The sequence below is a fragment of the Labrus mixtus genome, chromosome 8 (genome assembly GCF_963584025.1).
Source record: "Labrus mixtus chromosome 8, fLabMix1.1, whole genome shotgun sequence".
Lineage (NCBI taxonomy): Eukaryota > Metazoa > Chordata > Actinopteri > Labriformes > Labridae > Labrus > Labrus mixtus.
In genome coordinates, this window is record NC_083619.1 from 6,158,689 (window position 1) to 6,185,738 (window position 27,050).

The following is a 27,050-nucleotide window of genomic DNA, read 5'->3' on the forward strand; positions in this document are numbered from 1 at the left end:
AGGACGCAACAGGCAGCCGCTGACGTCAGTTGTCAATCATCACGATACAACAACGAAGTTCCGGGGCGGGCTTTTCAAAATAAACAGAAGCGCTTTGACCAATATTATCGACTTATAATAAACAAATTCTGACTTTGATTCTGACTTAATGTGATAATGTTACTACATAGCCTAAGTTTCGACACACAATAGTAATAGTATTATCAATAATACAGTACAATATATTATTATAACAGGCTACTGTAAGCTGTATCTAGGGCACACCTTCTAAGGGTTTTTCTGTATTTTTAAAATTTTCCACATTTTACAATAAGAGCAGGTATTGAAACAATAATTAAAAAAAATCATTTGTTTTTTCGTCTGGAAAGAAATGCAAACAGTACATACGAAGGCATCAACTTCACTATTTCTATTCATAGAAGAAACACATGTCAAACGTGCATTTCAATCAGGTGTGTCAAAACCTTTGACCGATTGTGTTCATTAATTTAAGGATTAATAATAAATTACAATATTAAACATTATTAGTCTATTTAAGATCCACATGTTCTGTTCTTCCAGAGAGGCTGAGCTGTTAGATGAATGTAAACTACCATTATTAACTTATTACAAAACGTCACAGTGACTTGATGCTATCCATCCTGCATTCATTCATGTGTAAAACATTGCCTAGTTAATGTATACACTTGTTGTAAAGTGAACTAATAAAATAAATAACAGCTGTTCACTTTGACATTTAAGAGAGAAAGAGACGGGACAGATCTCTTTAAGTTAAAATGTTTTCATTGCACTGAATTTAAATCAATATTTAATTTTTGATTAATGCATGCTTTGTCAGAACAGTTTAGGAACCTGTTTGTGCATGTGCGTATTTAGGGTCTATGTGTTTGTGTAGCATGTGTCTCACTAACAGAGTGAAACGTTTTATGCCCCCTGGAGATGACTAAAATGGTCATATAAAATAAAATTTAAAAATACATTATTTTTATGTCTGCTTTATCTGAACAGATATATGTCCCCGTGTCATTTAAAATATGGCTCATTTAATTTCTTAGAGGTAGGTCTATTATCTGCAAATTAAAAAGAAAACATAACTTATTCCAATTAATTTTATGAACAGCATGTGTTCAAGTGTTTTGCATGACAACTGTTTCTTCGTGTTTTTTTAATAAAGAGTCCTCAGTTGACAAAAGGATTTCTGGAGAATACATCATATCTGTGTCTAATTTAATAATTTAGAAACCTTCCCCACTTTATCTGACACAGCACAGGTCATAATGAAATGAACAGTGGATTCATGAGCTCATTATTTTGAATGTGATTCTTGATGATTTATCTGAATTGACACTGTTAGCAGGGTGAGCAGGGTGAGCAGGTTGAAATCCTGTCACAGTGGTGCCAGGCCATCAGCAAAAACCAAGAGGCTGACATTGGACTTCAGTAGCGGGACAGCGAAGAGACTACCCCCCATTGAGGATAGTTGGGACACTAGGGCGTGTGTGCAGCTTCAAGAACTTGGGGATGAACATCTCTGAAGATCTGACTTGGGTACAACACTGCCCACCCTCCAGGACATCTTCACAACAAGAGAAGGGCCAGCACAATCAGGATTGTGAATGAACCCCACCATCCCAGCAATGGACCGTTCACAGTGTGGCTACCCTCCGGCAGATGGCTACTACCAGTCAAGGCAAACACAGAGAGACTCAGGAGAAGCTTCTTCACTCACACTGCATGTCAGGACTGTGAACTCTGCACCTCACAGGTTTAAACGTATACCTGATCCTCAAAATAACAACGTGGAGCTGGGACTGTGGAAACATGCACAGATACTACACACTTAATATTTCTTGTACATTTTTGGTGTCCATGTCTATCTTCCCTCTGTATTTATTTTATTGTACTATATTTCAGTATCTTAAGGGTACTGATTGAGTGTGGAACAGTAATTGCATTTAGCTGCCCACCTGCATGAGTATGCTGTGACAAATGTTAGAATCTTTTATAATTCTAAAAGCTTTTATTTTGAAATCAGAGATGCCCCTCAGGTTGTGCAGGTGTGTGTGACTGTGATCAGCTTCACAGACTGATGGATGTTCAACAGGTCCGAGTCACTCTTCAGTTCACTGACAGAACAACATACACACTGTTTTATTCTCAACAGATCTGACTGTGAACATGAACCTGTTTAAAAAGGAGTAAAACAAATACAAGCTACCAGAAGATAACATTTCAATTAAGATCAGACAATACATTTTGAAATAATAAAAAAATAGAGGTAAAAACTGTCACTGTTATTTATACTGTTTGAAACACACAACCGAACGTCATCATATGTGGTGCTGGTCTCACAGTCTGGCGTGCTTACAGGTGTGACTGTGTGTGTGTGTGTGTGTGTGTGTGTGTGTGTGTGTGTGTGTGTGTGTCTTCTTGTGTACCGATAAAGACTTCTGTATTCTTAATCCACACAGGATCAGATTAGAGGACCTCGTCCGGATAAAACCATCACAAGGGCGCTCATTAACATGTCCTGTTAAAGAGCATTAAACCGTTTAAAGCCTCAGGACAGAGCTCCACTTCCTGTGACTCACCTGTACACGCCAGCTTGGACTCACCTGCTGCTTCCAAACAACAGAATGAAGTTGTGATGTCACACTCAGACAGGTATGGCCTATAAAGGAAAGAACATGGTCAGCTGCACCTGGACCAACAAGGACATATTTTTGAAAAGGAGGACTGATATGGTAATGAGGTGTCAAACAGCGCCATCTCCTGGAGAAAAGATGAACAGCTCAGCCTGATGCTGCTGAGGTTTAGCTTTTGAAATCTCTCCAGATTAGTTTTTTATTTAAATGTTCATCTATGAAAAAATGAAGGTAACATTTATAAGTGGAGAGTAAATTATTATTTATTAAATAGACCAATTATTTATATTAAAAAACATAATTATTTTTAAAACTCACAAATAATTGTCAGTGCAAAACGCTCAACATTCAGGCATCCACAGCAGGTATTTCACAGCAGGTGATGTATATTATCAGTTTGTTTCCGTCCTATTGTAGTGTTTAAAAAATAGATTCAAGTATTTTATCCGATTTTGGACGAATCTCTAAACTTGGGAAAAAGTCGATAATCAACAAATTTGGCCATTTATTAGTAAGAATGAGATCATTTTATGCTTCAAACTGTTGCTGGGTAACCTGCTCATACTCAATGATTTATCTTTAATAGCATGCAATGGGGACTGTGCCATGTTATTACTTTTAAAAATACTAAGGCTGCCATTTTTAAATTGTGTAATGCAATAACTTTTTGGAAATTAAAACCATACATCTATGGGTCTGACTTTTTCTTAATGTTTGTGTCACGGTGCAACCCCATGCCCTCTAAAGTAATACACACACACGCATGTGCTGACTTAACATCAAGCTGAGAGGCCTGTGTTCAGATTAGTTTAGCATAACTAGCAACTAGTACTTTGTGTGAATTACTTATGAGAAAATGTAAGAATAAAACTCAAATAATTTCAAACATTGTATTTTCAAGCAAAAGAAAACAGACATGAACTATTTTTTACATTAAAACATTTTATTCATTGTTACACATAAATGATGTGACCTGTTGCTCCACGGCCTTGCTCGCACTCTTTCTAATCAGGAACTATCAAACAGAGCTGCACCCTGCCTGTGGCTTATATTGGGGTGTGCCAAGTGGAAGGTGCCATGTTTAGTAGAGGTGGAGGGGTGTTTAGGTTGTTGAGATGAAATATGTTATTTAAATGGCTGTTTAAGTATTTACTCAACAGAACATGTATGTCGATATGCTTTTAGCCTTATTGCAGATATTATGTGTTGTATGTAGAACAGGTAATACTCTCAAATTGATTTCAAACCCTTTTTGGTACGTGCCAACTCCTACATAAGAGGAGGCTTGAGGGCCTAGCAGGTTGTTGGAGGTTTGAGTTGCACAGTGTTGGAGAGTTTGATGACAGTAATCAAAGAGTGTACAGAGCTGCATCGTTTAGAGCCCATCTCTTCTTTTCTTTGTCACTTTTTTGAATTTAGCTATTTTCTTCTTGTAAGTATCATTCTTCAATTTTTTTTTCACCAGGCCTGCACTGTACATATTACTGCACTTGATTTATTTCTATGTAAGTCTGTTCTTCTGGAGTGCATTTCACACGATCAAATGACTGGCTTACACTGCAGGTTCCTAGAGCTCATTCTGAGCTTGGAAGATCTGCTTTGGCTTCTTTGCACCATCAGCTTGGAATTTGCTACAAAGCGCTTTAAAAATCAAGGCACTGATCTGTTATGGCCATTTTAGATCTTTAATTATTAACTCCCTTACTTCTGACTGCACATGTTATAATTGATTTTGATTTTAGTACTTCTTATCTGTTTGTCGGTTTTTAACAGATTTTCTTTATCTATGATGTGTATGTATACAGTATATGCATATACTTATATGTATATGTGTACATGTATATGTATGTTTGTTATTTTTCATTGTTTATCCTGCTCGACCTTATTGTAAATGAGGGTTATGCTCTCAATGATTTTCGAGTTTAAATAAAAACATAACAAATTTCACTTTAAATAAATTCACTTGGACTGCATTTTAAAAATGTTCAGATAAAAGATAAGCGTTTCTAGAGTGATAGATGAGTTCATGGCGCTGGCCACCTGTTGGCAGGCCACCCACAAATGCAGATACTGCTGAATTTATTGTGCCATGTTGCTGTAGAACTGGCCCGCCACGAATAACAGCAAAATATCCAGGCCGGCCACTCTTTTCACTGCACTGTTGGTCCTGGTATTTGGTGGCTTTCCCTCTCGGAGGCATCCTCCCTGTCATCTTCGGGACTTTCAGTTCGATCAGGATCATCTTTGGGACTTTCAGTTCGATCAGGATCATCTTCTTTCCCTCCTTGGACCATAGGACCACATCAGGCCTCATGGATGTTTGGATGACCTCAGGGAAGTGGAGCTTCTTTCCCAGGTCCTCATCATCTGCCAGTCTTGGACCGTCTTCAGGAGGCTCTTCTTGGTCTTCTTGGAGGAGGCTGGTTTCTCTCCCTCCCTCCGTCCCTCCCTAACATTATGAATGGTATGGTCTCTCATGGGTGTGGTGTTTCCTCTGTCTCTCCAGCTCTAAGACGACCTGAGGACCTTGTTGTGGCACCAGCTGTATCTCACCTGAATTAGTGCACCTCACTTTACCATAGAACAAAATGATACATACCCAGAATTTATTGTTTAGAAATTAATACTAGTGCAATGAATTTTAGTGCAAGTAGGCTAAAATGCCATGTCCCCGGTGTTTGCTCAACTTCAGTTACAAAACTACGCTATAAATATCAAACAAATGCTATTTTCAATTATTGTTAAATTGCGTTATTTATAATATGTTTTGTCATTTTTAAGATTAGATTAGATTTTTAATGCATGAAATCTTTAAAAGATGTTGTGTCCCTGAAATGACTCACTGTGATTGACAAAAACTTAAATCATGACAAGAACACAGATGCAATCTGAAAAAAGGGCCTTCAGAGACTCTACTTTCTGCGCAGAATGAACACTTTTAATGTAGACAAGACACTGATGGTTTTATTCTACTGATCTTTTATTGAGTTTCTTTCTGTTCAGAACAAAAATCGTCTTTCCAGTATCATCAATACAGCCAGTAAAATAAACGGCGCTCAGCAGCTTTCATTGTCAGAAATCTGGAACAGACAAGTTGTTAGGAAAGCAAAGTCTATCTTGTCCAGCTCTGACCATCGTCTCATAGAGGAATTTGTTCTTCTCCCCTCAGGTCGGAGGTACAGGCTGCCCAGGGCTAAGGCAAACAGATATACATTTTCATATGTTCCTTGTTCAATTAATGCTCTTAATCTTCTTTAAATCCTTGACTGCACTTTCAAGCAGAGCTAATGCACTTTATATTTATTATATTTATTTATTTATACCATTTGAGTGAAACTTCTTAACGAATAGTGAGTTTTATATTTTATATTTCTTGGTTGTATTTCATCAGGTTGTGTTGCACTGTCCTATGTCTGTTTATCTGTTGTGTTTTTGTGTCCACTGCTGCAAATTAAATTTCCCTTCCAGGGACAATAAAGATCTGAACTGAACTGAACCCTGTTGCTCTGGTTAGCGTCCCTCTGTACACGCCCCTAAATGTTCCTCTGGTCACATGACTCTCAGGAAGTAGTAAAGGCCTACAAGGAGGAACATCGACAAGAAGCACAGTATGTATCACTCTTTCATCAACCTTTTTTTCAGTGTTTTAGAATCGTTCTTGGATGTGTTAAAGTATGACATGTCCACTCTGTTTCACTTTTTTATGTGGAATATAATACGTTTTTTTGTAACTCTGAAAATATTGTTAATAAATGAACAAAATCTACCTTCACTGTTACAGTAACAGGGTGATCAGAGAGGGCAGAGAATGAAATGGAAAGACAAAAAGAGTAAGCGTCTTTCACAAGACATTAATTAACAAAACACTTGATTCAAAAACAATTCAAAATAAAATATGGCTGCATGCAAACACAGCCGCTGTCAGCCTCATAGATCCTCGTTAACAATTCATTTTAAACCGAACAAAGCAGATCACAAATTAATTTACTCTCCCCTAAAAAAAATGAGGAATCAATTACTACAAACAATCTCAAAAGCCAATGTCTCTCGTTGGACGTGAGCAAGAAGGATGGCCGCGTTCCACTTCCGCGACTCTATTTTAAATTCGGGCGCCCTCAGGTGTCCTCCAATCAGGACGCAGCACCAGCTTCCTTCCACTCAGAGGCCGGCGTTTCTCCAATCAGGGGTGGACACCTGAAACACAGCACAAAGACAGACGCACAAACGAAACACAGAACACGAAGCATACACAATAATAACACATTTAAATACCTAAATGACTCACAGTCATAACAGTTTTATTCATTCTTCTCTCTCTAAGAATCCTTATTTGTCAAAAAGCAGTGGCCTTTTCAGGCACCGCTGCATAATTGAGTTCAAATGAACTTGTCATCTAATTTTATTTCTGTAATTTTCAATATTTAGTCCTGTGCGACAGAGTGCCATCTCCATACAGAGTGTAGTCTCTCTTCAGTTGCAGTAGTGTATGTGTAACACTAGATGGCAGTGTCAGGTCTTCCATGGAGGAGTGAGACCAGGTGAACTAATGACATACAAATGAGGGAGGCAAAAGTCCAAGTGAACAGATTTTTTATTGTCAAGAGTAGAAATAAGAAGAGAAATGTGAGAAGTCTTTGACCTTTCAGACATCATTGTGAAGTGTGAGAATATTTCTAAGGCTCAGAGTTCAAAAAGAACGACCATAACTATTTATAATTCTTCATTTAGATTCTCATTTCAAATGTGTTATTAGATTAAATGTTTTTCTCTAGATACAGTCACTACAGACATGAGCCATGTTGGATTTGTGTTTAATAATGTTACATGATATTGGGTTTTTAAGATTGGCCTGATGATGGCGGCGTTGTTGTTGTTGTTGTACTGTCATAGGGAGTTATAAGTAGGTGAATAGAAAGTCGACGTCACAGTTACATGATGTTGCAGCACCTTAAGGTGTCAGGTATAGAGCTGGTCATATTAATATACCTGTAAGGATGTTGACAAGGATGAATCAGTCTGTGAGCTCTTTAGAAATGATTTCAGGGGTGCTGGTGGCGCATTGGTTAGTGCGCACGCCCCATGTATGGAGGCTGTCATCTCAACGGGCGGCCCGGGTTCACATCCCACCTATGGCTTCTTTCCTGCATGTCATTCCCCACTCTCTCTCTCCCTGATTTCCAACTCTATCCACTGTCCTATCTCTCAATTAAAGGCCATAAAAAGCCCAAAAATAAATCTACTGAGAAATGATTTCAAACAGAACTGAAGTGTGACGATGATGAAGTTCAGACACTGGCTACATTTACATGTGCACCATTTCTTCAATCTGACTGAAATCATTCCGATTGGGGATTCCGATTTCACTGTTTACATGGACGCTAAATAAAATGATCGGATTATGCCGTGCGTGTTCATGCATTGGCATTAAATCAGAATAAAACCATTCTGACATGCGTAGACTGGTCCCACCTTTCTTATCGGCCAGAAACATCAGAAGAAGAAGCTGACATATCAGTCTGTGTTTGTAAACAATCTACGCTGTTGCAAGCATAGCGTCGCAAGGGTCTGTCAGGACCTCCCTTATTAATGTTCTAAAGGCTTTTATTGTCTAAAAGTGATCTTATTGGTTAGATTATTGATTTAAATATTATACTACTATTAATGATAAACTGTAAACATACAATAAATCAGAATTAGATTCTACCACACTTGTCGGCATGACTTTAAAATGAGACTGTAATAGTTCTTCTCAGTTCTGAGTTCACTTTTATTCTTCTAACATTATAATTTGTCTCATCTAATGTTAAAAATATATTTTTTTAGGCAGAGGTTGCGGAGTCAGTTTTAATGCTAGTGCGACAACATTGATATCATGAATTTACAGTTTACTGTTGATATCAAAGATGTTATTGTAGCTCGCTGGGAAAGGCACTAAATATCGCTCCAAAGTGGACTCATTTTCATTTTTTTAGAATTGTAGAATGATCGTACCTATGAAAGAGATTAATAAAATACATTTATAGGCTACTTAAAACACAAATATAATCCCAACAAGACTGGTCGGAGAGGGTCGTCCTCATGGAGTTCACCGATCAAGAGTGGAAACAAAACCTTTGAATGACACGGCAAATCATTCATGAAGTTATGCGCTCTGATGGACTCACTTCATGTGGGGCTGACATGCACAGTAACAATTTTTTTTTATCCCAGTCAGGCAGACACGATCAGATCGAGCGTGTACATGGATCCTGATCCGAACAACTATCGGCATAAACCACCCCTCTCGATCGGAATGAAATTTCTTACCGAATGAGTCTGATCAGATTGACATGTTTACATGAAGCATTTTTATTCTGCTCAGCCTTTTATTCCGATTATTTGTGTCCATGTAAACGCAGCCACTGAGATAACAGTCAGTCAGAGTTAAAGTAACCTCCTAAGAGATGTCACAAATGTTCAGGGGACTCTTCATTATAAAATCTCCAGGACTGCCTTGAAAAAGAGATCTTTGTATCTCAACGAGAGTATTTTCCTGGTCAAATAAAAGTCAAACATCAGTAAAGGGTTCTTAATTCATTTATGCTTTCCCTTCATCCCACACAAATGATCAGTTGTCGTTTCCTCCCTCCCGTCTTAAGTCCTCCCAGCAAGGTATTTAAAGGGATACATAAAGAAGGTAAGGACGATTTTTCAACCACTTTTCATGAAACCATAATTTAAAACCTATAAATACTTGTGCATCTGGACAAAACACTTGACTGGACTGTGAACACTGACGCCGTCTACCGAAAGGGACAGAGCTGACTCTTTTTCTTGAGGAGGCTCAGGTCTTTTGATGTGTGCAGTGAAATGTTGGAGATGTTCTATCAGTCAGTGGTGGAGAGTGTTCTTGTTTATGGTGTGATCTGCTGGGGAGCAACATGCCTAACAAGAACACTAGGTGGCTTGACAAGCTGAGGATTGAGGTGGAGAGACGCATGCGAAAGAAAGGACAGAATATATCGGACAATGTTAGTCCTCCTCTTCATGACACCATGGCAGGTCAGAGAAGTAGCTGCAGTGGACGTATAATTTCACTGCGCTGCAGGACCGAGAGGTTCAGGAGATCCTTTGTCTCCACAGCCATCAGGCTTTTTAACACACAGGCCAATGGTAGCAGCTCATGACTGGAGCTGAGGGTGGAACGTCACTGTCTGCCTTTTTCTTGTTTCATAAGAAAAAATTAGGAATATAAAGACTTTTGGAATTTTAATCATCCGTTAATATCTATGCAGTTTTAAAGAGCTCATATTATGCCCTTTTTGGGGTTCGTATATTTAATCTATGTACCTACTTTTGTACGTTCACATTAGCTGAAGTTCTAAAAAGTGTCTGTTTTCATGTACTGCTCCTCCTTGCTCCCTCTACGCTCTGAGTCCGTCAGCTACACTCTGCTGAGCCCACACTGTTAGACCCCACGTGGGCCAAGTCTGCTCTGATTGGTCTGCCGATCCGCTCTATCGTTATTGGTCAGTTGCTCAGCACGCGTCTCGGTAATTTCAACATGAGCTGCTGGGCTTGCCACAACGAGCCAATGGACTTAGATCAGTGATCTCACACTGACAATGACGCCGGACTGACACATTTTTATTGAGGGGGGCTAGAACCGAGCGTTACATGCAGCTAATGCTACAGCTAACAGGAGGACGTAGGAGAAGCCGCTTTTCCGCAGACTTTGAATTTTTGCACATAGATGTGCCTAAACATGCACAGGACACTTGGAAAACACACTAAAGAGCATATAAAACCAGAAAAAGCAGAATATGGGACCTTTAAATTAATATTGATGTTTGGTTTTCTCTGTTTGTTCTACTTTTTCTAACTCGTGAGCTATGTGACACTGCTGAATTTCCCCCAGATGAATAAAGTAATTATCTATCTATCTATCTATCTATAACTAAGAATGATACAAGTTCAAATCTAATAATATCATTACCTGTTTGAACAGAACAATGCACACTTGTCAACTGAAACAGAAACTTGATAGAGTGCCCCGTTTACTACAATGTTAAATCTTGGAACATATTTGTGGAGGAAACAAAATATGCATTTGCCATGGACTTTGAAGGTCTAGAGACTGATTCTTTTTTAACCTTCATTCAATCAGCAAAGAACATTTGTAATTAAAAATCTCTTTTTCAAGAGTTTCCTGGCCAAGACTGGCAGCAGCACAATTTACAGAGTTCCATACAAACAACGAGCAGCCACACGTGTGTGCTTCCACTGGCTCCGCTGCGCTGCGTCTCAGCTCCAGCAGTCCGGTGCCCTCCGCATCAAATTAGCACAGAAAAGAACAAGCTGGGCGGAAAGTCAGACACTGAAACAACATTAAAACATCCGGTTAATTTTCTAAATAAAACACAGTGTGTTTGTTTATGTGTTTATTAGGTTTACTCACCAAAACGTGCATACACACACTCACAATAAAAAAAAGAGATACAAACAAGAGGGGAACTGTGGTACGATACAGTTTTGCAAGCAGATTTAGACAAAAACAAACAAACAAAACAAAAGGAAAAGGGTCAGTAAATAAAATGAATGAAAACATCAATCAAAGAAAAACATGGGGACAGTATAGTAACAAAAGTATGTAAAATAAAACTTAGGTTGTACACGGTGATGATTTTTGGTGTTATTTGTTTGTTTTTGTTTTTCACTTTGTATGGGTGCTAACATGATGATTGCCAAATACAGACTGTAAATTAAAATTGTTGTGCTAATTTCCTCTCTCCTCCTCGTTTACCTGCCTGGTTCTGCTGTGGCATCGACTCACCAGCATCAAAATGGTGGTGAGAATTGTGGAGTATATTTTGTTGAATTCTGTGAGTTGGTTTTTGAGTGTGGCTGATTGTTGTTCCATTGATATCTGTTGTGTAAGGAGGTCTAACCATTGTGCAGCCTGTGGGTGTTGACGGACGAGTGTGCACGGAGCCGTAACGGACCGGAGCGGACACGTAATCTGGTGGAAATTCAGTGTCAGGGAGAACATGTTCAGTCTTCGTCCAAGTCGATTTATAGTTCTCCGTCCAATCTACGCCGTAGTTGCCTAAGCAATCGGGTGCATGTCTGCGTTGATCTGCAATACTATAATATAATAATAATATAGTTTCCTCTATATTCTCTGCTAGTATTTACGACGGAGGATTAGGGCCACGTTAAAAAAATAAAAAAATTAATACATTTTGAGATTAAAAGTCGTAAATTTACGAGAAATAACGAGTTTGAGGCCAGCCTGCGCGAAAATGTTGAAAGTAGAACTCTTAAAGTCTTTAAAGAATAAAAGAATAAAGTTGTTATTTTACTCTATATCAGAAGAGCAGCAGCATCCTGTTCTCAAATGACAAACATGGAGCATCTTGTCCTAAAGGTTTCACTAATAAGGAAATAAACTACTTCCTTGTGTAGTCGGTAAAAACAGTTAAAGAGAAGATTTTACTTCAGCTTGTAAGAACTTGTTTATCTGTAAAATGATGAACAGGACACAAACTGTCTCTGCACATGAGACACTTTATCAAGGCAGACCGATAACAGACACAAATAGTTGTGTTGGGGCTTTACATTTTTACGAGATTAAACTTGTAAATTTACGAGAATAAAGTCGTAACGACTTTATAAAAAAACTAATTTTAACGTGGCCCTAATCCCCGTCGTAAATTTTTGCAGAGGAAACCATGACAACTGAAACCAAGCGTAACTATGTTGGAGTTAGAGCTGTTATTGGGCAGCAGTTGATTATTGTAGCGCCCCCTGGTGTCACTAAGTATTGTTTGTTTGCTCAACGTCCAGTCCTCCTTTATCCGGGCTTGGGAACCGGCAAAGTGATCCAATAGACACTCTGGCAGAGTTACTTTTTTTTTTTTATGTCGTTTTTTCATGTTTGGTTTAGTTTCTAAACTTGTGCTCCACTTAGTAGCCTACAACAACTCACAGTAAAACATGATTTTTTTTGCCATAACTAAATATTTTTGCCATTTTTTTGTATAGAAAGTTTTAACTTGACAACATAAACAATCTAAATGGACCAAAAAGAGACAATAGAAATAACTGTCACTGGCAATGTGAGAAAATGATGGTAACTAGTCTGGCCCTAATTCAGGGTCACTGTTTGTTTTTTCAGACCCCCCTCCACACGCTCAAAGAAAAGGGTAGGTCATCTTCATTCTGGTCAAGGCTTTCTACGGCAGGTTCAGCAACTGACGGAGCTGACTTAAATGAGTAAAGCAGCCTCACCAGACAACTTCAGACCATGTCCTCCCCTGCTCTCTTCATTCTTCTCCAACTTCAACAGGAGCACTTTTTAACAGCCTCGTCTCGGGTGTTATTGGGATCCGTAGGGAGGGGCTGACCCTTGGAGGGCGTATCCCCTAAGTGTCATGGTTTGAGGAAAAAGCAAAGAGGAGGAGCCAGATGCAGAACTATAACAAAAATATTTATTTAATCAAAAAGGCAGAAGGCAATAGTGATGTGAAAAGCAGTTCTTTTCAGTGTACTGAATCAGTAGAATCAGTTCAGTAAAGTGATTTGTTCAGATTCAGATTCACCGAATCGTTCAGTACTTCTCCGCAGCTCTGTCTGTGAATCAGAATTTAATAAACTGAAACACGGCCGAACGTTTAGTTCTGCTCGCGATCGTACTGAGAACAGCCGGTGGTGAATAATAAACCAATGAGCTGAGAATTTAGTTGGATAAAGTTACAGTTTGCAAACTGAAAGCTGCTAAAACAATCACATTAATTTTCTCCGACCGTTCTGTTCAGTACACGAATCACTTACTGACTGACTGACTGAGAGGAAGAGAGTGACTCAGAGGCGGAGCTCTCGTTCAGTTCGTTCAGTGAACGAAACACTGACTGAACGTGAACGAGCGAGACTGCGAGTCACCAGCCTCAGTCACACACACACTGTACTGACTGAAACACGATCGTTAGTGGATGTTAAAACAGCTGAGTGAAATTAAATTGGATAGAAAAGCCTTTTGCAAACTGACAGCAGATATAAAAAGCACATACATTTTCGCAACACATAAATGTTAAATAATATATTTGCTACTTCCTCAATTTTGGAGACATGAGAGGGAGAAGTAGGGGCGAGCTTTAGTGACACAGAGCTCCTGACCGACTCCGTCCTGTTGCTTCAGTCAGTACGTATCACATGAAAGGGAGAGGGAGGGCGGGCTTTGAGCGACTCTTACGGTCTGGAGAGAGAGACACGAGACGGGAGAGAGGAGAGCGCAACTGAAGTTGAGAAATGAACGACTCTTTTGTTCGTTTTGAACGAATCGTTCATGAACTACACATCACTAGAAGACAAACAAAAACTTACTCAACCTTTGTAGTAGTGCCAGGTCGCAGTATGGGGTCAAACATGCGTTGTTCTGTTATAGCTCTTGGTGTGCTGTTACCTTTGCCACCTCCATGCAGCAGACATTCTCTCGAGGAGAGAGCTTACAATGACTACAGGAACATTGTACAACTACATTGTAAATTTTAAGAACAGTTTTTATTTATCTAAAATGGAAAAGCCATAAATCCTCCAGGGGGCCTCGTGTACCATTCAGAAATGTCCCCCATCCTCTCTACAGGAGACTCTGGAGGTGAGAAGTCCTCGACTTCAAATGACATTTCGGTGGCACACATGCCATTGCTGCTTACAGAGTCGTCGCTCATGGCTAAATAGCCTAGCTAAACCTGAAAATTCCACAAGCAGGAACAGGGAAAGACTGACAACTGACATGGACCAACAACTTACAATGAGCCGACAACTAGAGGGAGGGAACACTGAGACGAAATTAACACAGGGGGAATCAACACAGGTGAGTCAAATTAGGAAGCACACAAGGGAATCAAACAGGGAAGAATAAAAAAAAAAATAAAACAAGAAAATGTAAACTCTGAAATCTACAAAATATAAAACCAAACCGTGACACCAAGGATGTATCCTTGTCTCATTTAATATTTCAATGTGATGGCCTCAAACAAAGTAATCCTCCTCACCACCTGATATCACTGCTACCCAGTTGTTGTTTTTTTGAATGGAGGGGAACACTTCTCCATTAAAATCCCAGGATAAGGTTTTTTCCTCCATTTTTCCAAAATAAAAAAAATGTGAAGCCAGGACATGGTGAATGTGAAATGCAATTTAAGCGCCTCCCACTGGTCCAAAATGCGGGAAACCGCTGGTTCAATGGAGAACCAACCTTGGTTATTTGTGAGGGTTTCTCCCCACAGTTGATGGTCTTATATACATCCTTGTAGTCCTCCCTGCGCTTTGGAGACACTGAAAACCAGTTTTAAGTCTCCCGTACCTGGTACTCCACACTGGGGGGGATGGTATCATTGGAAGCATGATTTATAGCAATCTGCAGAGAGGGACACACACAGCGAATAAGAACTACATCTTTGAGGCTATACTCCTCCTTCAGCACTTTATGGACTCAATTGTTAATCCCCATCATAATGGAGGCATTGTCAGTCCCTATCTCCAGGAGTTTCTCTTTTTTAAGACAACACTTCTCCAGGAAATCTGGCATCTCCTCCCTCCAACTAAACAAGCCCCAGAAATGTTGACACGATTGTGTGTTTGGTCCCACCAAAGTTATCACAACCCCTAGGTACTTAGAAATACTTACTGTGGACTCATCAAGGAGGCTGCTGAAACTCTGGTCACCCAAATCAACTTTTTAAGAAGGTATGGTGCTAGAACACCATTAATCATTTCCGTGCACTTTGAAGTGAGGAGCAGCAGTAGAGTCTGAGAAAGAAGCTTTACATGCTTCCCCATTGTGATCACATGCCAGCAAGGAACAGTGTTCAGCAATGGCTAATGCCATGGTGGCTTCAGCCTTTTTTGCAGAGTCGAGTTTTCAACTCATTAATGGCTGCTTCCTTTGGGTGGAACTGATGCTCTGTAACGGCCAACTTCCACCAGATACATGTCCGGTCCGTCTCCGCTCAGGTCCGGCAGCGGAGGTGATAGGTTTTTCATTTGATTCAATGTGTGTGCTTCCACTGGGTCCGCTGAGCTGCGTCTCCGCTGGATCTCAGCTCCAGCAGTCCAGAGCCCTCCGGGTTGCCGCAGCAGCCAAAACACAAGACCGGCCTGTCGGCAGCAGCCGTCTCGCAGCTATATTTATATTTTTTCGCCATTATCAGCTTTCTCCATAGAGTCTGTTAGCATAGCTTCCAAGCAATATAACGGACGTTAAGGAACTAGCGTTGTAGTTTCACCCCGCTAACCGCAACAGCTCCTTTTCAGACTTTCCCAAGATTTCCCATCTCAAGGGAAAATGAGGGCGGGATGCACTGGGATGCAAATGGAAAATTTGTCTTTTCTTCCGTGAGTATTTCCCTGTGGTTACACCTATGGGGCTGGTGCGAAAAACGTGAAAAGGAGAGGACTTATAAGGACTGATGACATTCCCTCTGTTTACTTCTTTCTCTAATAACTGAGAAAATATTTCTGGCTCTTTGGCAGCAGATTGTATATTTTTGGCAAAGTAAGAACTCCGACTTTGAAACCTTTGGAGAGCCGTGTAAGCAGGTGATCTACAAAAACAGGATGAGAAGAAAGCTCTGCTGTTAAACATTTAATGTTTATTGGAGTTGAAGGGTGACGGTTCAAAATGTGTCCTGAAATAAATCTTGGGGGGCATTAAGCAAGACTGCATCAATTTGTTGTTTGATGATTAACTCATACAGCGATACCTCTTGTGTCCACTAGATGGCAACACAGCAAAAAGATTTCCCCTCCAGCTTAAGTTACAGGTGGAAAGCTATGGAAGAAAGTTTCATCCAGGAGACTTCATAAGCAAAAGTGGTGTTGCTCCACAGTAAATGATTCTACTTATTCATTATTTACTTTAATCCAATGTTGTATGATGTAAAATAGCGAAACAGGGCCCATTCTTTAAAAGATATGTCCAGCAACAACTCAAACTCAAAAAAGTATTCCTGCACTGCATGGTTGCTGTCAATGTACCTCAGCAAAAGCACCAGCTGTGTCTGTGTAGAAACGTCTGTAGTCTCGTCAGCTTAGATGGATACATAGTTGGCAGATTTCTCCTCCACAATACGCACCCTCACGACCGCTAGCATACACTCCAGTATCTTGTTTGGAACAGTATTTGAGGTACCCTTGAAAACAGTAGCATTTTTAAGATGCTCATCAAATGCCTCATTTGTGCTACGAAGTCAACCACTCCGAGAAAAGCACTTGGGTTGGTGGAGCCCTCAGTTTCATCTTTGCCTCGCTCAAACATTCCGCAAAACTGTGACGGTTCTTGCTCACCTCATCGTTGTGGCAACAAACAGCTAGCCTGTATCCCTCATGCAGTTGAGTGGCAATGTTCACAGTAAATCTCAAACTGCTACCCATGTGGATCTTCAACAGCTCGTGTTTCTTGATCTTTTCGGAGAGATGATGCATGTTCTGTTACTCCAGTCGTTGTCCAAGCAGTGCTGTCTGCCGCGCCGCCTTCAGGGTGAAAGAGTAGGCAGGGGTAGCAGAAGACTATGTTGGCTACTCCACAGCCTGCTAGCCCGGTTTTTCGTCCGTAAACATTTCTGGACTGAGCTATATACAGCGCTGCTTTCGTGGAGAAAGATTTGTGAAACTTGTAGAAAATGTTTTACCTATATTTAAGATTCAAATCTCCGATTAGTGACAGATAAGCGTCCAGCTCTTGCTGTCTTTCTGCATAAATGGAAGAAACGAAAAGATGCAACAAACATAAATCCTGAGTGAGTCTCGGATCCGATGCTTTGAAAATAGCTGACTAAATGTATATCTTTGCCATCTACTATTTTTGCTCTTAGCCTGGAGGATATGTAGGCAGTGTGGGGTGAAGTATGGCCTACCTATAGAGGGGGCTGACACAGCCAAGGGAGTGAATGAATGGTGGTCTCCATCTGGTGGATGAAGTTGACTGAATTGGGTGAATGCCTGGTCCCGACGAGCCTTAATTTGCTTCCTGGAGTTAGCCAAGGATTGTAAGGTGCTGTCCAAGTTGCTGCTTGTTGACGTGAGAACTGGGTCTAGAAGCAGGATGAATGGGAGAACGGGAGGGAGAGGAAATTTCTCCTCTTGGGCTGCGGAGCATGAAATGAGCCAGATTTCTTTGTTCTTTTGCTTCCGCCCGTCTGTGCGGGTGCAGGACTGAAGCAGCTGACTGCAGCAGCTGCTTCCTGATCTATGAAAAGTGAACATTGTTCTGGGGCACTGCTTATTATCTCCGCAAGCTCAGAGAGAGGAATACCTGGGTTTGGAGTGTTTGTGAAGCTGAGACAGGATCCTGGCTACCTCACCTGAGGGAGAACTGTCACAAAACAGCTAGACGAACACTCCTCCTCCAGGTATCCGAGGACGTGAAAAACATCGCCTCTGAGGTCCAAAGCTTCCACGACAGCGGGACGTAAAGTAACAGTGAGATACAAACAAAAGTGAGTAGAATACCAGTAAATGACATTTGCAGCGGTTGCACTGAAAAGACAGAATGATAATGGAAGAGAGAGAACTGTTTTAAAATGTGACAGCAGCAGGGTGATTGGTTGAGAGAGGTTGTGGCAGAATCTGATTTGTTAATTAAACGCCCATAATCAGCTGATCACCAAAGCAGGGAGAGGGGGAGTGGTTAAGTTGAATGAATGTGTGAGAGAATAAGCACAGTCTTCCTGCTTGAACTTACGATGAGCCTCCGGAGCCCCCTGCAGTGACAGATGGCTGACGTCACTCAGGAATCGTCCATTAATATTTACAGTCTATGGTATGTACACAGCCTGATACAGCAGGTGGCGGTATGCTCGTAGTTGGTTTGCAAATCCGCCAATAAGCAGAAAGAAGATAAAGCAACCAAGACAACTACTTGCGCGCTGAGTCCATCCTGCTAACTGGATGTTTTTGTTATTTCTGAGACGCTAACAACCACCTTCTTCCTACTTCTACATCTAAAGTGCACTTCAAAGGATGCAACGGGCCCATGCTGTGCGGATACAACGTTTTTTGAAGCGTCTGGAGCCATTTAGTATTACATCATACAGCGGCCCACTTCCTTGTTTGAGCACGGTTGCGTTCATATCTTCTGCGCAGTGTTTCCAACATGGCGACTTTCTCACTTAATCTGGAGACTTTCCAAATCCTCATGGCAACTTTTTTTTTTTTTTTTTTTAATCAAAAGCTATTAGCGACAAATCTAGCGACTGTTTCTGGTGTTATTGGAGACTCTTCCGGTGTTTGAGACTCTGACGTGAAAGCATGTATTGCTCTGCAGTTACTGCAGAAAAAAAATTGTAGTTCATAGTTGGCAAATGGCTCATTTTCCAATTAGGCATTAGTCATTTAGCAACCTCTAGCGACTTTTAGGACAGCCAATACATACTTTCCTTACTGAGGAGTTGGCAACACCATACACATGAATCCTGTTCTAGATGACCTCTTCAAGCAGACTCGGGCACGGTACAAGAGTACAGTACGTTTGTGTTCACTTTGCAGTCAAGTGTACTCGGACCAGGGTTCAGGTCCCTAATGTGAACCCTTCCCCCCCAAGTATTAAAGCTGTGTAATGAAGGGTAACAATTCTTCAGACTGCTTTCAGTATCGTTATGAAGGCAACTTCTGATTGATGGTGGTCTGTCTGATAACTGAATCTAGTGGCATATACAGTATAGGCTTTCCCCACTTAGATTTGATATAACACAAGTCCTGTCTTTCTTAAGACTTAACAAAGGAGTCATTGTACACTCTGTATGCCATCTCTTCAGCAGTAATGGCTTTTTTTTGAGACAGATTGATTCTTGAGTCTTCTATTACAGCGCAGCTGGAAGAGAGGAGACATTTCACAAATGAGATTTGATTGTCTTCCACCTGAGCGGCACCGCAGGATCTGTGGAGTTAAACTGGCTGAACATATTGGACAGCTGATTTAAAGCTTTCCTAAAGTCATTCCGTCTGTTTGAGTTTGCAGAAAAGAACAAGGCTCAGTTTGTTATATCTACTTTTGACTATTTCACAAACTGGATGCTTTCCATTTAAAAAATAATGCTTCCTTTTAAACCTTCTTCTAGCCTGGATCAATGATCAATCAAATTCTGTACCTCAAGAACTCCTGTCCAGATCCACATACAGGCCTGTTGGCATCCTGCACTGTGGCCAGCTCTGCTCACCTGTGACAATGTTATTCCTCATTAGATGGAGGTATTAGCTGCTGAGTATGGGTTATGAAGGCCTGATCACATTTCTCTTACCTGGCCTCAGCCCCTTCATTTGTGAAGTCCTCAAAGGTTATCTTCACACAGGTGATTGAGACTCTGCCCCTGGAATTTTCCTGAATCGCTTATTCAAACGCAAGACTCACAAAAGGAAGTTTTCCCTGTCGGACAGGTGGGGGAGAAGTCTCAGGAGGCGGGATGTGACACAAAACAACGCTGCAGAAATCCAGGATGGCGGACATGTGACAGAGTCACATCTCAATGTTGTGTGAAAAAGAGTATGAAGCAGCTTCATTGTGTGAATGAAGATCACACTGATTACTCACCAGCCACGCGATGTAAACGTCAGGAAAAAGTCAGGCTGAAGAATTTTAGACGTTTGCTTTCACACGTCGCCTCACAGTCAAAAATTTCAAGAAGTGTTCAGAGTTTTGTGCATGTGTGGATACACCAAATGATGTCTCCTCCAGAGTAGTAGGGCTCCCTGCAGGGGCGTTTCCAAGATTTCTGAGCCCCATGAGGATATCACATTAGACCCCTCCACCGCAGCCTCAGTCAACTCTGAGATAAAAACACACCTCCATTTCACAGGTGAACAATTAAAAGACTTAAATTACGGTCGTCAACATAATTCCCCTTAATACTTTTGATACCACACAATTTAAAGTGATACAGTCTCTTTCATATCAATGTACCATAGTATCAAATTGCTTGAAAGACGACCATCTGTTTCATTAGTAACAAAAGAATGACGTGTAAAAATGCAGACAAACTCCTGTACCAGTTTATTTGGTTTATTTATTTCTTTATTTTGACAGGGACAGTGTACAGCCTATTAGCTGTACCAGAGTTAGCTATACACTAATTTATAGCTGTAATCTGTAGTTCAGTCATATTTTTATCCAAAAGCTGACGCTAATAAAAGAGAGAGAGAGAGCACTGACTAAATTGCAGAAAACCTTGTCACGATTAAGATTCACTCGGTACCTCATCACACAGTGTACATGCATGTCGTACCTAACATTATGAGATCCATGTCGCACTGTGGGGCACGCAATAAACTCATAAGATTGAAAAAATTGAAGCAATCCATACAAAGCCCACGTCCAGTTTGTCTGACTGGTGTGAGAGCTCCGTATAGTACACTTTCTTGGTCCTGCTAATAAATGAGGTGTGGAACAATGTGAGCGCAGGCCAGCAGGGGGTCTGGGGAAGAGACAACTGGGCCTAGTGTGTACTAAACATGTGAGTTATCGACTAAGAGGAAAAGCTATGTGAAAACCCTGCCATCTTTAAATTACTTCTTCAAAACACACAAACATGAATACAGAAGGAGGTCTACAGGGAGATAAAACATGATGGTGCATGATGGTGGGTAAAGTGGATTTACCCCCATGAGAAATCCCCGCTATAGCACACACACACACACTACTGTTGTTTCATCTTTCTGCCTAAATGGACCTTAAAACATGAAAGGAACACGACATAGCTTCAAAACAGTATTTTATCATCAAATGAGAAAATACAGACATTTGATAAGATTAACACCGAAACAGATACGCACACACACTGACACACAAACAGACACACACACTCTTAAAGATAGTGTACATAAGATGTGAATCATTGACTGAAAGGGGAATTTATGGGAAAACCCTGCCACCTCTAAATTACATGCTAAAACGCACACACAAATACGGAAGGAAGTGTACGGGGAGATAACACATGATGGTGGGAAAAGTAGATTGACCCTCATGAGAGAACCCCCTGTTATGTTGCACACACACACTCACACACACACACACTTTGTTCCATCTGTCTGCCTAAATGAACCTAAAAGCATAAAATACACACGACATTGCTTCAAAACGACCATTTATCTTCAAATGACACCACAGACATTTGATGGATTTACACTGAAACAGACACACAAATACACAAACAGAGACACACACACACATTAGTTTCCCTGCGGTGTGGAAAAGTAAATTGTGACCCGTGGCTTGCTAATATCTCTCTTTATGACATCGACGGTGGAACAAACATGTTCTCGGCGGGGAGTTAATTACTCGTTACAGTCAGGGTCTAATAAAAAGACGGAGTGATATGGTGTGACACCTGAAGCAATTATCCCCCCACACACACACCCACACCCATGTTGTGCTGCGTGAGCGGCTAAATGAGAGCGTGGTGTGTTTAGTCACTGTCCAGGAGGTCTCTGTCACCTCTGCTATAACACATCCTACAGGTGTCAACTGACTTAATTAAAAAAGTACAAACACACACACGAATACACACACACACAAACCCCGCTGCTGGCACATTTAATTAGCTTCACCTACATGTACACACAAACACTGGTTCAGGAGCATGGATGTGCTCGTCGTAGTCGTGATTCTGTGCAGACGGATAGAAAGAAACACTTTTGAATATTTTTAACTCCTTCACCAAATTGTGGAACTTATGAATATAAGTAATGTCTTTCTGTGCAACCCCCAATCCCCACATACTGCACGCGCCCTGCACCACTGGAACGTGAGCACAGCTATGAGACACTGTACACAAATCACAGGAGAACTACAAGATCACGCGGGAATAAGGAGAAAAAAAGTGCAAAAAAAAAGGGATGGAAATACAATTGTGAGTCCGTATTTTGTTCTATTTTGAAATTGACAGGAAGTTCTGTGCGTTTCCTTGCAGCGTATTTGAAACGGAGCGGCGCGTAGTGCCCGCTGTGGAAACACAATCGTTGACTAGAGTGGCAGCGGACGGCGTTGTAGAGTATGTGGATATTTGGGGTAACTGCAGAGGCGCTGCTTGTCAACAGGCAAGGCGAGCAACTGCTTGTGGCCCCAGACCCCAAAGTCGGTTTCACATGCAGAGTTCTGCAGTCAAGTTAGAATTTATAAAATGTGCAATATCATTCATAGTTAGGAAATAAATGGCTCTTTTGTCAGATTAAAGCCCATTGTATGGTGCATAGTGATTTAGGACATCTGACTACATGTAGCTAGTTAAGTGGTTCACACTGTGGGCACTAAGCGAGGGGCAGGGCACAAAGAGGTTGGGTTTAGTTGCTTAGTTATAGGCTACATAGGTGTGTTTGGGGAGTAACATGAATCAGAGTGCCAGCTCTCAGAGACTTGATCCTGCGTTGTTATTTTTACTGCAGATTTCAGTCTTTATTTTTAAACTGGCCGGACTCCAGAGAGGTGGGGATGAGGAATCTTTTTGGATTCATTTCCTGGACTGTCTTTAGAGCCGAGAGGAATCAATGAAAGAATTGATCTAGTCTTGTTTCTTGTTACTTTTCTTGATTGAAGCAGTCTATGCTGAACGCTACTGAATACAAGTGTCCAGATGTGTGTCAGTTTTCAGTTAGAATTATTTAAAATGCTTGTCTTATATCTACTATTATTATTATTATTTTGTAACATAACTTTTCTTCATCAATATTTGATTTTTTTGGCCAATTATTTAATTAATTGTATATTTATTGTTTTCTTATGTACTGTTGCCTGCTATAAATTACTTTTTGGGTTTATGTGTTTGGGAGCTGCTGTAGCAGCCCGGCCTTTAATCAGCTTCCCAACATGTCTCACCTGTGGGTGACTCGTCAGTCTGAGTTTGTTTGCCTGAAGCCACAGAAGAAGAATGCCTGCGGCAAAAGATGCAACATGAGATTTTGATGTGCTGTCCTGAAATACTTTGGGTAAGTTTTTTGGTTGAGGATTCAGCACCAATGTAAGTTCCCGAGCGTGGGCGTGTTTTTTTTTTTCAGTCTAATTTCCAAATTCCGGCCGGCTCATTTAACTTCTCTCATTTCATTCTGAACACACAGGTCACTATACTGGATGAAATAAATTGATAGTGGACAGAAGTTAAATTTCACTGAAGCATTCCCACGACATCAGAAACGATCAAATAGTGGACAATGGGCATGAGCCATATCAGTGTTTCCTCATTAATAATGAAAAGGCCTAATACGCCGTCATAGTACCTTTATTTTTTTTTTGGTATAATCTAACTTAGTAAATGGTTTAAAACAGGTATAAACTTATTGCCAGTCAATATGTGTACTGTAGCAGAATAAGTCTGAATAATGTTACTGGTAATCCCGACAGTAAATCACATCGTGTTTAAGAAGCACTGATTTATGTGTTTGTGCACACTGAACTCTTCCTTAATGACTCGTTCTTGGTTAACTCTGAATCAGCTGTTTAATGACCCTCTACTAATAACCACTCATAACTTCCTTATTAGGAACATATTAGTCACTGTGTGTGCCCCCGCATGTTGAAATGGATGAATGTGGAAATAAATAAAAAACATCTGATCTCTCAGTTTAATGGTTGGACTGAAGAACTTTATAATACTCTTTTTACTGACTGTATAAAGTCAACAAACTGACAACACGAGTCAACCTAATTCAGATTACGAAAGTCACAGAATGACAAAAAGCCTCCACAACAAGGTTGCCTTAAACTGAAACAAACACAACTGCTGTTTGTTTCCTGGCAACCTCAACCCAGTCTGTGTGAGTGTGAGCACGCCTAATGTAGTACTTCAGAGCTTAAACTGTGATATTTTTACGCTTTTATCACTGTGTGTGTGTGTGTGTGTGTGTGTGTGTGTGTGTGGGGGGGGGGGGGGGGGGGGTGTTATACACCACTATGTACAGCCAGTGCAGTGTAACAGTGTCTTTATGTCGACCCTGTCAGTGTGAGGATCCATTCAAACACATTGTTGACCAGCCTGCTCACTCTCCACACTCTAAAAACAAAAGCTTACTCAGTGTGTGCCTCGACTCCTCAGTGACTCTGCAGGTTCCTCTCTCGTGTCATTTTCTGAATGCTGTCCTTTACATTATTGTCCTGACGTACTGTTTAACATCATGTGACGTAGTTTTAAGAGTGTGAGAGTTGGCCTCGTGTGAAGAAGAGAGGGCGATGGTTGTCCTCAGCAGAGCCCTCCAGCAGCAACATATATAAAGGATGGATTTATGGAAGATGAATAGATATATGGATGGATATATGGATTTCTATCTGGAGGATGGATTTATAGGTAAACAGATGAATAGGTGGACTTTTGATGGATGGATGGATGAACAAACTAATCGTGGAAAAAATTGATTATGGATGGATTGATGGACAAACTGCTCTTGGATGGGGGATGGATGTTAAGGATGACAACACAATAATAATTAAGAGGTTAAACAACAAAGCACAAGTTATTAGCATAAGTGTCTTGAGATAACATTTGTTATGAATTGGAGCCATACAAATAAAGATTGATTGTTGGATGATAAATGGATGGTGCGTGGGTTGATGGATGTAGCACTTTATTCATCCCATAGGGACATCAGAAATGTGGCCAATTGGGGTGGGCTTTTTTTTTCCTGCGGCCACAGAGAAGAAGCTGTGCTTTGTATGTCGGGGGAGGCTGACACTACCTGAGAGTAAAGGTTCAAATCGTTTCTTTGCTTCTTCATTAAGTGTTCTGCTCTGATGAGCTGATCTCTGACCCAAGGTATTTAAAAGTCATTGACCTCTCTCAGTGCTGTTGTCCTTAGAGATGGATGGTGTAGGAAGATTTTGCAAGTGATGACCACAGCTTTCTTCAGCCTCAAGTGGACACTCGATGAACTGCTTCTTTTTTGCACTTCCGCATCGGCTCTATTTTTCAACAACGGAGGTTGCTGCTTGGTCTCTGTCCAGGTGCTTTCTTTTGTGAAATGCTGCTATTTTCTCCATAACTTGACCTCACAGCTCAGAATGTATTTTTCTTTTTTAAAGCAGTGCCTATGACAAAACAGCTGTATTTAAAGAATTAGAAGTTAACATGTATGGATAAAAGTTGTCCAATGTCCTTAGTTGATTTAATTATCCTGTCTGTATTCGATTCTTCTCTGCAGGGCAGGTAAGTAAACTTCTAAAAGAAATGACCTGACTGTTCACCTTACAGTTCACTGGATCTTTCTTCTTCAGCTTTGAAGACTCAATCTTCACCCGAGGAGTTCTCCCATAACTTTTTCTTTCATTTCAAGAAAGACAAATGTCTGTCTTCTGTGGATGTTGTTCACAAAATGTGTTTCAGAGTGTAAAGAATGCAGTAGTTATTGTTGTTGTTCATGAATAATTGATTTTGATAACTACGCCTAAAAGCACGCTGTAAGTTCATGACTGTTTTGAAAGAGCTAAGCGGAACTGTTTGCAGAATTATGTACAATATTTTGAAGGCTTTTACTTTCGTGTAGACATTTATTTTGTCCTCAGATATCAGAGAAAACAAAATGTGTTGTGAAATTTGGTATGCGTCAATAAAAAGCTTTGTGTGTGTGTGTGTGTGTGTGTGTGTGTGTGTGTGTGTGTGTCTGTTTGTGTGTGCTGCAGGCCTGTGCTCTAATAATTAGTCTTGCCATCTGTGTGTTGGGGAGGGGGTCAGCTTTACACCCCGTGTGTGTGTGCGTGTGTGCCAGCCTGCAGCTTTTAAAGCTTGCAGTGATGTCTGCTCCACATGCAGCTGCTCTGAGGAGATTGAAAGTCACTGACTGTAGGGTCACCAAGTTTTAAAGTCCAAGAAAACACACAACAAGGTTTGTTCATGCAGCTTTTTTGTTTTTATAAGAGCTGAACATGGTTTGGAAAGTTGGTGCCTTTGGAAAAAGGGGCGGCACACTCTTAGAATCAGTTAACGTCTGGTGATGTCATTTCTTTGAGGCGACAACTTTTCTGTGCTCCTGACGTGGGACAGCAGTTGGAGATAAATAAGCTTCTGCCAGGACTTTCTATTTCTGATAATTGTTAACAACCTGATAAACAACCAGGGAAATGGGAAAACAGACAGATTTTATACAATGTCTAGCTGAGTGATAGCTGAACTTGTAAACAAATATATTTCTTTTAATCTGTTAATCTTCCATCATGGCCAGGCCTCCCTTGTTAAAGACAGTTCCTTCAATTTCAAAAGACTATCTGTTTGAATAAGCCTTTAATAAATAAAACAAAGCTAAATTGGCTGATGATGACCACTGAAGGGTGCCTTTTTAGCAGACTTTTTGCTGCACACATCAATGCTGAATTGTTGTGGACGATTCAACCAGAATTCTTCTGACACCAAAGTGTATTCCTTTGTAGAAATAGTTCCCGACAGAAGGATTGGGGGG

The 27,050-nt window shown here is 40.6% G+C and overlaps 1 protein-coding gene across 1 annotated transcript in view; it reads left to right on the top strand.

The window, feature by feature from the left end:
- Positions 1-27,050, top strand: part of LOC132978695 (epidermal retinol dehydrogenase 2-like) — a 489,977-nt gene that overhangs the window by 273,236 nt on the left and 189,691 nt on the right. The gene's annotated exons all lie outside the window — the stretch shown is intronic.